This window comes from Eublepharis macularius, chromosome 4 (assembly GCF_028583425.1).
Source record: "Eublepharis macularius isolate TG4126 chromosome 4, MPM_Emac_v1.0, whole genome shotgun sequence".
Taxonomy (NCBI): Eukaryota; Metazoa; Chordata; class Lepidosauria; order Squamata; family Eublepharidae; genus Eublepharis; species Eublepharis macularius.
In genome coordinates, this window is record NC_072793.1 from 186,070,476 (window position 1) to 186,082,733 (window position 12,258).

Here is a 12,258-nt window from a genome sequence, read left to right on the forward strand (position 1 = left end):
TTGTTTGTAGTACACAGCTTAGTATCCATCAACGTATCCACACTGGAGAGAAACCATATAAATGTATGGACTGTGGAAAGAGCTTTACTCAGAGTACGCATCTTATTTTACATCAACGTATTCATACTGGGTAGAAACTATATAAATGTTTGGACTGTGGAAAATGGTTTGCTCAGAGTGGACAGCTTACTGCCCATAGGTATATCCATGCCTAGAAGAAACCATATAAATGTGTGGACTGCGGAAAGAGCTGTCCTCCGAGTACACTATTTACTGTCCATCCAGAAGTCATATAAATTTTTACACTGTAGAAAGAACTTTGCTCAGTGCAGGGCTTACTGTCCATCGACATGTCCACTCAGGAGAGAAACCAAATATCTGCAAAGATTGTGCTAAATTATAAATGCTTAATGAAATAATTGCTGAGGTTTTAAATAATAAATAAATGCTTCCACTTTAGCAACAGCTTCAATCACGAGCCCTCTCTTTCCAAGTTCATGAAGTCCACATAGGGGAGTAACCGTGCCTCCTGACAAAGGCATCAGAGGAAGGGCAAGCTGTAGAAATGTTCACTTCTTGTCTAGAGGTTTTCTGTTAAATCAGGCCTATATTATACAACTTGTGAATTGCTTTGTTCCTTTTCCAGCCAAAATACTAGGAAGACAGTTTATTACAAAATGGGAATTTCTACCCTGTTAAAACGGAAATGATTTTTCCTACCTTGTTAGAATGTGTTGTGGAGGGGTGCTGTATTTAACAATAGTTTGTTTACTAAATGAGCAGTTCTGCTTCCTGCTAGAAGAGGGGCAACTATACCAGATGAAGAAATGGCAAGAACAATTACCCGTTTCTCACAAACAGTATCCCAATTTTTATTTTTAACCAAGATCACACCCCACATTTCTCCTCCATAGGGTCCCCAAATAGCTTTCACTATTCTCCAGTTCTCCATTTTCTCCACTCATTAAGCCTGTGAGATTTGTTATGGTGAGAAAGAATGCAAAGGGGCCAAGGGGTAATTTGAATCTGGGTCTCCTAGATTCTAATCTGACACTCTGTCCCCTAGATGCTGGTGTCATGGGGCTCAGTGAACGTGAGGACTCCTCAGGAGAAGAGGAGCCTTGTGTAACCAGCCAAGCCAGCTCTGATACAGCAGAAGCTGAACATGGCCAGCAGCTGAGCCAGAAGCCCCAACACCCTTCAGACCCAACAGCCAGCAGTTACCCAAAGCTCTCAGTCAGCAGCTGAGCCAACAGCACTGGTGAAGCACTGTCAAGGATGCCCAAATCTCCAGCTTCATTCAGAGAGTGCCATAGACAGAAGCAGCGGGTGGAGCTGCAGGAGAGGCGGCAAAGTGCTTGCCTCCTGGCCAAATGCCAGCTGCTTGTGGCAAGTGATGTAGAAGTAAGCACAGGATAGCTCCCAAACAGCTGGCTGCCAGCCCAGCCTATCTATAAAGCCCTGCCACACACACAACCAGGAGCATGGAAGCAACACATCGGAATCTTGTTCCTGCTGCGACAATTCCACTGAACCTTGCCTTGCTATTTTGACATTGGGACCATGCCTTGTCTTTGCCTTTGCCTAGCCCTTGGAACTTGCTGGTAACTCATCTTTGGATGGCCTGACCTCGCTATCTGGACTCTGGAATGGACTCTGACCACACTACTGGACCAGCCACGACACCTGGTGCCTCTGATAACTCAGGGAGGATCTTAAAGACGTTCTTTTGTAAAGGAGGGGAAATGGTCCATCTTCCCTTTTTGTGTTGTCTTGCTCCCCCATGTGGATCCATAACCTCTTAAATTGTTCTCCTCCAGTTTATAGTCATATCTGCCCTATAAGGTAGTTCAAAAAGGAGGTGGACAAACTGGAATGGGTGCAGGGGTCTGGAGATGAAGCCCTGCTCTCTCTTAAGTATTTAAAGGGCTGTCATTTAGGGGAGGGGAGGGGGCAGTTCCTGGTTGTGTGTGGCAGGGCTTTATAGATAGGCTGGGCTGGCAGCCAGCTGTCCCCTAGATGCTGGTGTCCACAAGAACCCTGTGAGGTAGGTTTAGATTTCAGTGTGTGACTGACCCAAGGTCACCTGGCAAGCTTCCATGGCAGAGTGGGGGATTCCAACCTGGATCTTCCAGATCTGAGTCCAACCTCTACGCCACACTGACCCTCAAATCCAGTGTCCAAGATCTGAGGGAAGGTTCTACTAAATAAATGCAAGTGGAACAAATAAAAATATATTTATAGAGCAATGCAAAATGAGGAATATGCAATAACGTAAGCATACACACACAATACTACAACCTAACAAGTCCTATTAAGTCTATCCTAACAGTATAAATGGTTAAATATGAAAATATGCAACCTTTCTTGAAGGAGAAGGCCCGGGGGGGGGGGGCGGTTGGGTGGAGATGGAGTGCCTCACATCTCCCATCATTTCCATACTGATATGTACGGGCAACAGGGCAAAATCCCACAAGAAATTGCTGCAAAGCATTGGGGGTTCAGGAGGATCATGTATAATGAAAAGGTGTGTATATAGTGGGGGAATGAGGTACTGTGGGATGCTATGGCGGTGCCTTACTGAGGATTTTGTGCATGTTAGAAAGTTTAAAGATTATTGGTGGAACTTATTTTCATTTTATTTGTTTATAGTAGGCCTTTCTCACTGAGACACAAGGCGGATTACACAATGTAAGAGAATATGGTTAACAGCTAGGACACTCAATGAATAAAAACAATACGTTTGGGTTATAGAAATTTGGAAAGAAGCATAAATATAAATAAAGAGATGAAATTGTCGAAGGCTTTCACGGCCGGAGAACGTTGGTTGTGGGTTTTCCGGGCTGTATTGCCGTGGTCTTGGCATTGTAGTTCCTGACGTTTCGCCAGCAGCTGTGGCTGGCATCTTCAGAGGTGTAGCACCAAAAGACAGAGATCTCTCAGTGTCACAGTGTCACAAATCTCCAAAAGTATTAATTGTATTCATTAATACTAGAATGACTGAGGTTCCAAGAGAAACATTAAAATACTGTCAGCATGAAGAATAATTTTAAGTTCCAGTTACATGCAAAGCTATGAATACTCTTTTGTCTGATGGCAGTGGAAGAGCAAGAGTATTGTCTCTGCAGCCAGGTGAGGTAGGAAAGGGGGAAGAAGGGTTGGAAATACCCCTGGTGGCCCTGACTCATAGCTCCTTGCAGCTAAAGCAATGGTTTTTTTCCTTCTGCCAAAACTTTCCCCAGGAAGACGTGAAACATCACTGAAGAGGCTTTGTGTCCTACCGAAGGACTTCCAACTGCTCTCTGTCAGACTATGGAATTCCAGTTATCCAGAGTTCGTCTCCCCCCCTTCTGCAAGAAGCGCAAGGTTTCTTGGTTCCAAAAGGTTTATTGGAAGATTAGACTCAAGATACAGGTGTCCACAATCCAAGGGTTTGAGGCCCTTGGCTGAACAAAAGCTTTGTTGAGAATGACACATGAAATGAAAGTAACTACACTTCAAACACCCATTCCCAGCCCCCCCCTTAGTCCTGTCTGCAAAGGCATGAGAAGACGAGGACGTCAAGGTCATCGGCCAGAATGGGCTGATAAGAACTCTTCGCTCCCATGGATATATGCGGCCTGGGCACCACCTGGGCCTAGAGGGAGGAAAACTGAACAACTACAGATTATAGCATGTTAATATGGCGTAACTCTGGCTAGTGGATTGACAAGCAAGCTGACGCTCTGACACTCTCTTTCTGATTAGACTGTTGCATTCTTTTCTATGAGAAGGGCAGTTTTTCTTTTAGGGTCCGGTGGCCTTGGACTTCAAGGAGTGGGCTGTGCTGGATCCAGGCCAGAGGGCGCTGCACAGAGAAGCCAGGGAGGAGAACTGCAGAAATGTTACGGCTCCCTCTTAGCTATGGGTTGACAAATACTGGAAGCAGGAATTTCTGCTGTTATTTATTTATAATTTTACTCAATTATAAAATATCTATCTTGCCTTTCAACCCAGTCAGGTCCACCAAGGTGGCGAAAAATTAGAAACAGCATTATAAAAACACTATAAAACCAACTGTAAAACCAAACCAGCAGAAGGCGGTGGTAGAATGTGACAGGTGAGTATCCTTGGAGGGGGGCTCCATAAATATAGATCCAGAGGAGTTAGCCATGTTAGTCTGTAGTTGCAAAATAGTAAAAAGTCCTGTAGCACCTTTAAGAGTAACCAACTTTACTGAGGCACTAGCAACAAAGCCTGTTGTGGTGAAAAAGTACAACGGGCTCTAGAAAGGGGAGGGTAGGCGGGCATTGAAACCTGCTCCGAGCTTGATCCCAGCTGGGTGAAGGGGGCGTGTCTGCATTGCCTCCTGCTCCATGCATGATCTTGAGAGGTGAAGAGGTGAAGGTGGGCAGGGGGCTTTACTACCTGCTCTGCTCCTGAGTGAAGGGGGCGGGATCAGCATTGCCTCCTGCTCGGCTCCTGATTCTGCAATACGAGTAAAAACTCCCGGGAGAAAAAAAGGTTACACTCTTACAAAGTATCAGAAAGTATTTTCAATGTGCAATGTGCTACTACAAGTTTGTGACAATTTACACTCACTATAAATATGTACATTTTTACACATATACGAATGACCAAACCTGGAAAGAAGAGAGTCCCAAAAATAAAAAGCAGAACGGGTGAAATTCAGTTCCATGCCCAAATTCAATTCCACACCCTATCTGGGGCCGGCTCGTAAGCTCAGATTTCGTCTCTCACTTCTTCAGGGGCATTGTTTTCCACTATAACATGAGATCATAATACTTAACATCAATTATCGCATACAATATAATTTACCAAGTAGTACAATCTCAAGTACAGACCTGTAGTCCTAATGAAAACACTCATATTTCATGGAACCCGGATAGTGGCAGCTGTGCATTCTCTCTCGCGCCCCAATAACCATTAGCAAATCACTTTTATCCCCTACGCCCTGGACGTTAAATTCTTCTTAAAGGGGCAATGCTGCGTCTATCTTAAAAGGGCAATGTTGCATCTATCTCGAAAAGGCAACGTACATCAAAAGAAGCAACTTAGACACAACTCATTATTTAAACCCTCAGGTTTCATAGTTTATAACAAGTGGATCCAACGCTGCATCTGTCTTAAAAGGGCAATGTTGTATTCATTTTAAAAGGGCAATGTACATTAAAGGAAGCAACTTAGACACAACTCATTGTTTAGACTTTCAGGTTTCATAGTCTGTAACAAGTGAATCCACTGTGCCTCCTTACGGAGGAGTGCGTTCTGAATTGATTCCTGATTGTTTTATCACACTGAGTATTGCCACCCGAAACTCATTCTCAGGATGTTGTTTTTCTAGGAAATGCTGAGTTAGAGGTGCCTCAATAACCCCATTTTTAATCCTTGATAAGTGTTCAAGTATGCATGTTCCAAGGGGTCTAATGGTGCAGCCCACATATAGCAAAGGACACGGACATTCAATCAAATAAACTAGACCCGACGTTTGGCAAGTGGCAAAATGATGAAATGTTAGATTCTTGCTTTTTACTACCACAGTACTGCCTTCCCAGATTAAATTACAGACGTTCCAATGGCCACATCTAAAGTTGCCTACAGGTAACGTCTGTCTCCTGATTGGAGCTTGAGTGTTAGTATGGACCAAATCGTCCCAAAGACTCCTGGTCTTACGGAACCCAACCAGTAGGGGTTGTTGACACCGCTCGATGTCCTGAACAAGCTATTTTCTCAATACGATTGGACAAAGGAGTATACTCTATAGCCCATCTAATCCTCTCCCCTGTTTGACGCTCTTTTACCTCAGTGATTCCCTAGTGGCCTGTCTGGCTCTAGATAGCGCAGATAATATTACCTGCTGAAGGTAACCTCTGCGTGCAAAATCACTGCACAAGATTGCACTATCTGTTTCAAAATCTTCTATTGTTGAGGAATTATGCTTTATCTTCAATAGCTGGCCATATGGGATGTTTTCTCTTAGATGGCGGAGATGAAACGACCTGTATTCCAAATATGAGTTGCGGTCTGTTTCCTTTGTATATGTCCTGATTTTTATTTTATTATGGCTATCTCTGTGATGACATCAAGGAAATTAATCTCCCGGCTATCAAAGCGCCAAGTATAAGTGACATTGGCATCGCAGTTATTGAGCCAGTTGCAGAATTGTTCTACCTGGTCTACTCCTTTGAATAAAAAGTATAGGTCGTCAATATAGCGCTTAAAGAGGCAGACTCTTGTTCTATAGGGATTTGATGGATTCATGATATGCTGTTCCTCCCATTGGGCCATAAATAAATTAGCGATGGAGGGTGTCTAAGTTGCTTCTTTTGATGTATGTTGCCTTTTTGAGATAGATGCAACATTGCCCTTTTAAGATAGACGCAGCGTTGCCCCTTTAAGAAGAATGTAACGTCCCGAGTGTAGGGGATAAAAGTGATTTGCTAATGGTTATTGGGGTGCGCGAGAGAATGCACAGCCGCCACTATCCGGGCTCCATGAAATATGAGTGTTTTCATTAGGACTACAGGTCTGTAACTGAGATTGTATATCTGTGTTACTTGGCAAATTATATTGTATGCAATAATTGATGTTATGTTAAGTATTATGATCTCATGTTATAGTGGAAAACAATGCCCCTGAAGAAGTGAGAGACGAAATCTGAGCTTACAAGCCGGCCCCAGATAGGGCGTGGAATTGAATTTGGGCATGGAACTGAATTTCACCCATTCTGCTTTTTGCCGCTAACGAGGAGAACAAAAAATAAAAGAAGTCATATATCGTTTACACACTCATGGAGAGACTTTATTTTGAGACTCTGTTCTTTCCCGGTTTGGTCATTCATATATGTGTAAAAATGTACACATTTATATTGAGTGTAAATTGTCACAAACTTGTAGCACATTGCACTTTGAAAATACTTTTTGATACTTTGTAAGAGTGTAACCTTTTTTTCTCCCGCGAGTTTTTACTCTACTTATATTGCAGGTCTGTCACAAGAGAAGCCATTGTTCCTGCTCCTGATTCTGGCAGGCTGAAGGGGGGGCAGGCATTGCTGCATGCTTGGCCCCTGACTTCGGCAGGGTGAAGACAGGGTGGGCATTGTCGCCTGCTCAGTGGCTTATTATGGTAGGTTGAAGAGGGCGGCCATTGCTGCATCCTCTGCTTCTTATCCCAGCTGGGTGGAGGGAAGAAGGGCATTGCCTCTTCCTCTGCTCCGATCCCAGCCAGGGGAAGGTGTGAGGTGCCACCTGCTCCACTCCTGATACCAAATGGGTGATGGAGGGGTGGGCGGGCATTACCACATGCTCCATCACTAATACCAGCTGGGTTAAGGCAGGGGAGGGCATTGCCACCTGGTCCATTCCAATACCAGCTGGGTTAAGGTGGCGGGGGCATTGTCACCTGCTCCACTGCTTATCCCAGTCGGGAAAAAGAGGGCAGGAATTGCTATCTGATCTGCTCCTGCTCCCAGCTGGGTGAAGGGGGGTTGGGTATTGTCACCTGCTCTGCTCCTGATCTCATCTGGGTTAAGGTGAGGGGTGGGCATTGCCACCTGCTCCGCTCCTAATACCTGCAGGTTAAGGCAGTGGGTGGGCAAAGCCACCTGCTCTGCTTCTGATACCAGCTGGGTGAAGGGGGAGGGCGTTGCCAAGTGCTACGCTCCTAATACCAGCTGGGTTAAGGTTGGAGGTGGCATTGCCACTTGCTCTGTTCCTAATAAGAGTTGTGTTAAGGTGGGAAGGGAAATTCCACTTGCTCCGCTCCTAATACCAGCTGGGTTAAGGCAGGCGGTGGGCATTGCCACTTGCTCCCCTCCTGATCTCACCAAAACAGGGGAGCACCACCGGAAAATAGAACTCACAATACAAAAACCACCAGGGTCTCCGGGGGTATAGACAGGCAATGACTATACTACATTGAATACATTTAATATTACCTAAAGTGCTACGTGCATAGTGCTAAATCCGTGCAATCACAATCAGCTGACAATTGACAGTCAATGTAAACAATAACCAAAATATCTCATATACATCTCCATCTCATATACTTCTCCATATAACACTGGAGAAGCGCTGAAAGGGCTTCCAGCAAGCAGCCGGCGGGTTTTTTGCCAACGTTATTTCCGATTCCCGTTTCATTTAGTCACTTGTTCACCGGCCATATTCTGAGACAGCTGCCAGTTGCTCAGCAGCAGACTTTGAAGCCCATCTGCTCTCTAGTGCAGGCTGTTCCTCATAACACACCAGCCAGGGAGGAGAAGCAGCCACAGCAGCTCAGAGCCACGCGTGCTTGCTGGAAGCCTTTTCAGCGCTTCTCCAGTGCCATGAGGAAGGTCACCGGCAATATATGTTGGTCAGTGGGAATTGTCACGCTATTGAGCACGAGAAGGAACAGCAAACCAACTGTTTTTGTATTTGGCTATATAGTGGCTTGTATATGAGATATTTTTGTTATTGTTTACATTGACTGTCAACTGATTGTGATTGCACGTATTTAGCACTATGCACATAGCACTTTAGGTAATATTAAATGTATTCAATGTAATATAATCATTGCCTGTCTATACCTCCAGAGACCCTGGTGGTTTTTGTATTGTGACACCCCTCCTGAACTCAGCCGGATGAAGGGGGTGGTCATTGCCACCTGCTATTCCTGATCTCAGCTGGGTGAAGGGGGGTGGGCATTGCCACCTGCTCCACTCCTAATACCTGCTGCATTATGGCAGAGGGAGGGTATTGCCACCTGCTCCACTCCTAATACCTGCTGCATTATGGCAGAGGGAGGGTATTGCCACCTGCTCCACTCCTAATACCTGCTCCATTATGGTAGAGGGAGGGTATTGCCGCCTGCTCCACTCCTAATACCTGCTCCATTATGGCAGAGGGAGGGTATTGCCACCTGCTCCACTCCTAATACCTGCTGCATTATGGCAGAGGGAGGGTATTGCCACCTGCTCCACTCCTAATACCTGCTGCATTATGGCAGAGGGAGGGTATTGCCACCTGCTCCACTCCTAATACCTGCTGCATTATGGCAGAGGGAGGGTATTGCCATCTGCTCCACTCCTAATACCTGCTGCATTATGGCAGAGGGAGGGTATTGCCACCTGCTCCACTCCTAATACCTGCTCCATTATGGCAGGGGGAGGTTATTGCCACCTGCTCCACTCCTAATACCTGCTCCATTATGGCAGAGGGAGGTTACTGCCACCTGCTCCACTCCTAATACCTGCTGCATTATGGCAGAGGGAGGGTATTGCCCTCTGCTCCACTCCTAATACCTGCTGCATTATGGCAGAGGGAGGGTATTGCCGCCTGCTCCACTCCTAATACCTGCTCCATTATGGCAGGGGGAGGTTATTGCCACCTGCTCCACTCCTAATACCTGCTCCATTATGGCAGAGGGAGGTTATTGCCACCTGCTCCACTCCTAATACCTGCTCCATTATGGCAGAGGGAGGGTATTGCCGCCTGCTCCACTCCTAATACCAGTTGGGTTATGGCTAGGGGTGGGCATTCCCATCTGCTCCTCTCCTAATATACACAAACAAGTAGAGTAGAATGCTACAAGTGAAGGGATCTGATGGGATTTACAAAGGAAACGTTTTGACAAAAGCGCTAGAAAGAAATCTATTTTCACACTCAAAATTACCAAACAATTGCTTATTTAAATATAACTTATTACACAATTCAAATTCCCACAGCAATGTTCATAATCAGTATATACCCAAATCCATATCATTTAACAATCAACCAATAACTCATGTCCAAGCTGTGCATTCTCTCCCCAATGATATGCACTCAGAGAGATAATATTCAAAGTCGGATAGGAAAACGTCCACTGGTAAGTCTCCCAGGTAAGTATCCAAAGTTACTCAATAACAAATCATGTCTTTCAAAGGTTAATGATGTTTCTCCAATCTTGATGAAGCAGAAGACACCCCGGACACCCCGAAGGCGTCCCTTGCCCAACAATCAGGTATCATCCACGAACCAGAACCAGACTGTAGGTTTGTGGGGTGCTGATTCTAGAGCTGTTTTTTCAAAATGTTCCATGTAGAAGTTAGCTATAACTGGGCTGAGAGGGCTCCCCATGGCCACCGCATCCATCTGTTCATAGAATTCGTTATCCCATTGGGAGTAACTGGTTGTCAGATAATGGTGGAATAACGCTGTTACATCCTCTGGAAAAATCTGATTAATAAATGCAATTGTATCTTTTACCGGAACCTTGGTAAACAGGGATACAACATCAAAACTGACGAGTATGTCCTGTGGATTGAGTTTCAGAGAACTGATTTTGTTGATGAAATGCACTGAATCTTTGATGTAAGATGTGGTTTTTCCGATGTGGTCCTGTAGAAGATTGACCAGATGTTTAGCTAATTCATATGTTGGTGAAGCAATGGCACTCACGATGGGTCGGAGTGGGACTGAATCCTTATGAATTTTGGGGAGTCCATATAGTCATGGTGGCTGTGCTTCTGTCATGCATAGTTTTCTATGCGTGTCGGGATGAAGTGAGGAATTCTTGATCAGCGCATTTGTTAGCCTGGTGATTTTGCAAGTGGGATCTCGTGATTTTTCAGGTGGGATCTCAAGTGGTAAAGTGTCTTAATTGAATATTGAACTCTGAGCCTGGGATGGAAATCCTATCACCTGTGATCACTTGAGGGCACAACCGGCACCGGCCGCACTTAAAGTACCCAACAGGTAATTTTCCACTGCTGTTTCCCCTCCCCAAATCCGAGTGAACCAACAGATCTTTAAGGTTCCTAGTTCTTCGCAGTCCAATTATGGGGGGATTCTCACAGCCCTTGATATCCTGCAGTAGGGGCCAATGCTTACGAATAATGCCTTTGATCCAGCATGACTGAGATGTAAAATCCACTGTCCATATCAGTTGTTTCTTTTCCTCCCTATTTTTGTATACAAACAGGTCCCTTCTATGCACACTCATAGCTCATCTCTGTGCATCTTCTACAACCCCCACCGGGTACCCCTGAGTCGGAACGCTTGCATCATAACATTAGCTTCTCTACCGAAGTCTTGTTGATCAGTTGCATTCCGTTTAATCCAGAGTAATTGACTAAATGGGATATTGTTTTTCAAGGTTCTAGGATGGTGAGAATTAAATGTTAAATACGAATTTCTGACCGTTGCTAAGGACTAACTCCTTAGAGTGTTATCTGGTTGTCTATAAACAGTTATGTACAAAAAATGTATACAGTTTACATCCTCTTCCCAGGTAAATGTGATGTCATTATGCAAATAATTCATCCAGGCAACAAAGCCTTCCACACTTCCCTCTGTTCTAAGAATCAAGAAACAGTCATCAATAAAGCAACAATATAGGAGCATATTTTCAAGACAAGGGTTCGATTCTTCTCTGTAAACAAATCCCTTTTCTAAAGAAGCCATGAATAGGTTTGCCACACTTGGAGCCATGGAACATCCCACTGCAACCCCCTGACCGGGAAATAGAACTGATCACCAAAACAAAAATAATTTTTTTCTACCACTATATCAAAGAGCTGTTGCAAAAATTCAATAGATGGTTTCTGTATGGTCTGCAATCTCAAAGCTCTCTCAGCCACCAATTGGGCCCCATCATGAGGGATGGATGTATACAGGGATGAAAAATCCATCTCCTAATATAAGCTGGGTTAAGGCAGAAGGTGGGAATTGCCACCTGCTCCGTTTCTAATACCAGCTGGGTAAGGTGGGGGACAGGCATTGCCACCTGCTGATCCCAGCTGGTTGAAGGGGGTGGCCATTGCCACCTGCTCTGTTCCTAATACCAGCTGGTTTAAGGCAGTGGGTGGGCATTGCCACCTGCTCTGCTGCTAATACCACCTGGGTGAAGGCAGGGGGTGGGCATTGCCACCTGCCCTGCTCATAATACCAGCTGGGTTAAGGCATTGGGCGGGCATTGCCACGTATTCCGCTCCTACCCGCTGGGTAAAGGCAGGGGGCGGGAATTGCTGGGGGTGGGCATTGCCACCTTCGCTTCTAATAGCAGCTGGGTAAAATGAGGGGGTAGGCATTGCCACCTGGTCCACTACTGATCCCAGCTGGCTGAAGGAGGGGTGTTCATTTCCATCTGTTCTGCTCCTAATACCAGCTGGGTAAAGCCGGGGGGGGGCGGACATTGTTATCTGCTCCGCTCCTGGTCCCAGATGGCTGAAGGGGGGCAGGAATTGCCACCTTCTCCGCTCTTGATCCCAGATGGCTGAAAGGGGTGGGTGAGCATTGCCAC

General features: G+C 45.4%; 1 protein-coding gene across 1 annotated transcript in view; it reads left to right on the plus strand.

The window, feature by feature from the left end:
* Window positions 1-12,258, plus strand: part of LOC129326942 (zinc finger protein 420-like) — a 35,862-nt gene that overhangs the window by 1,190 nt on the left and 22,414 nt on the right. The window lies entirely within an intron of this gene.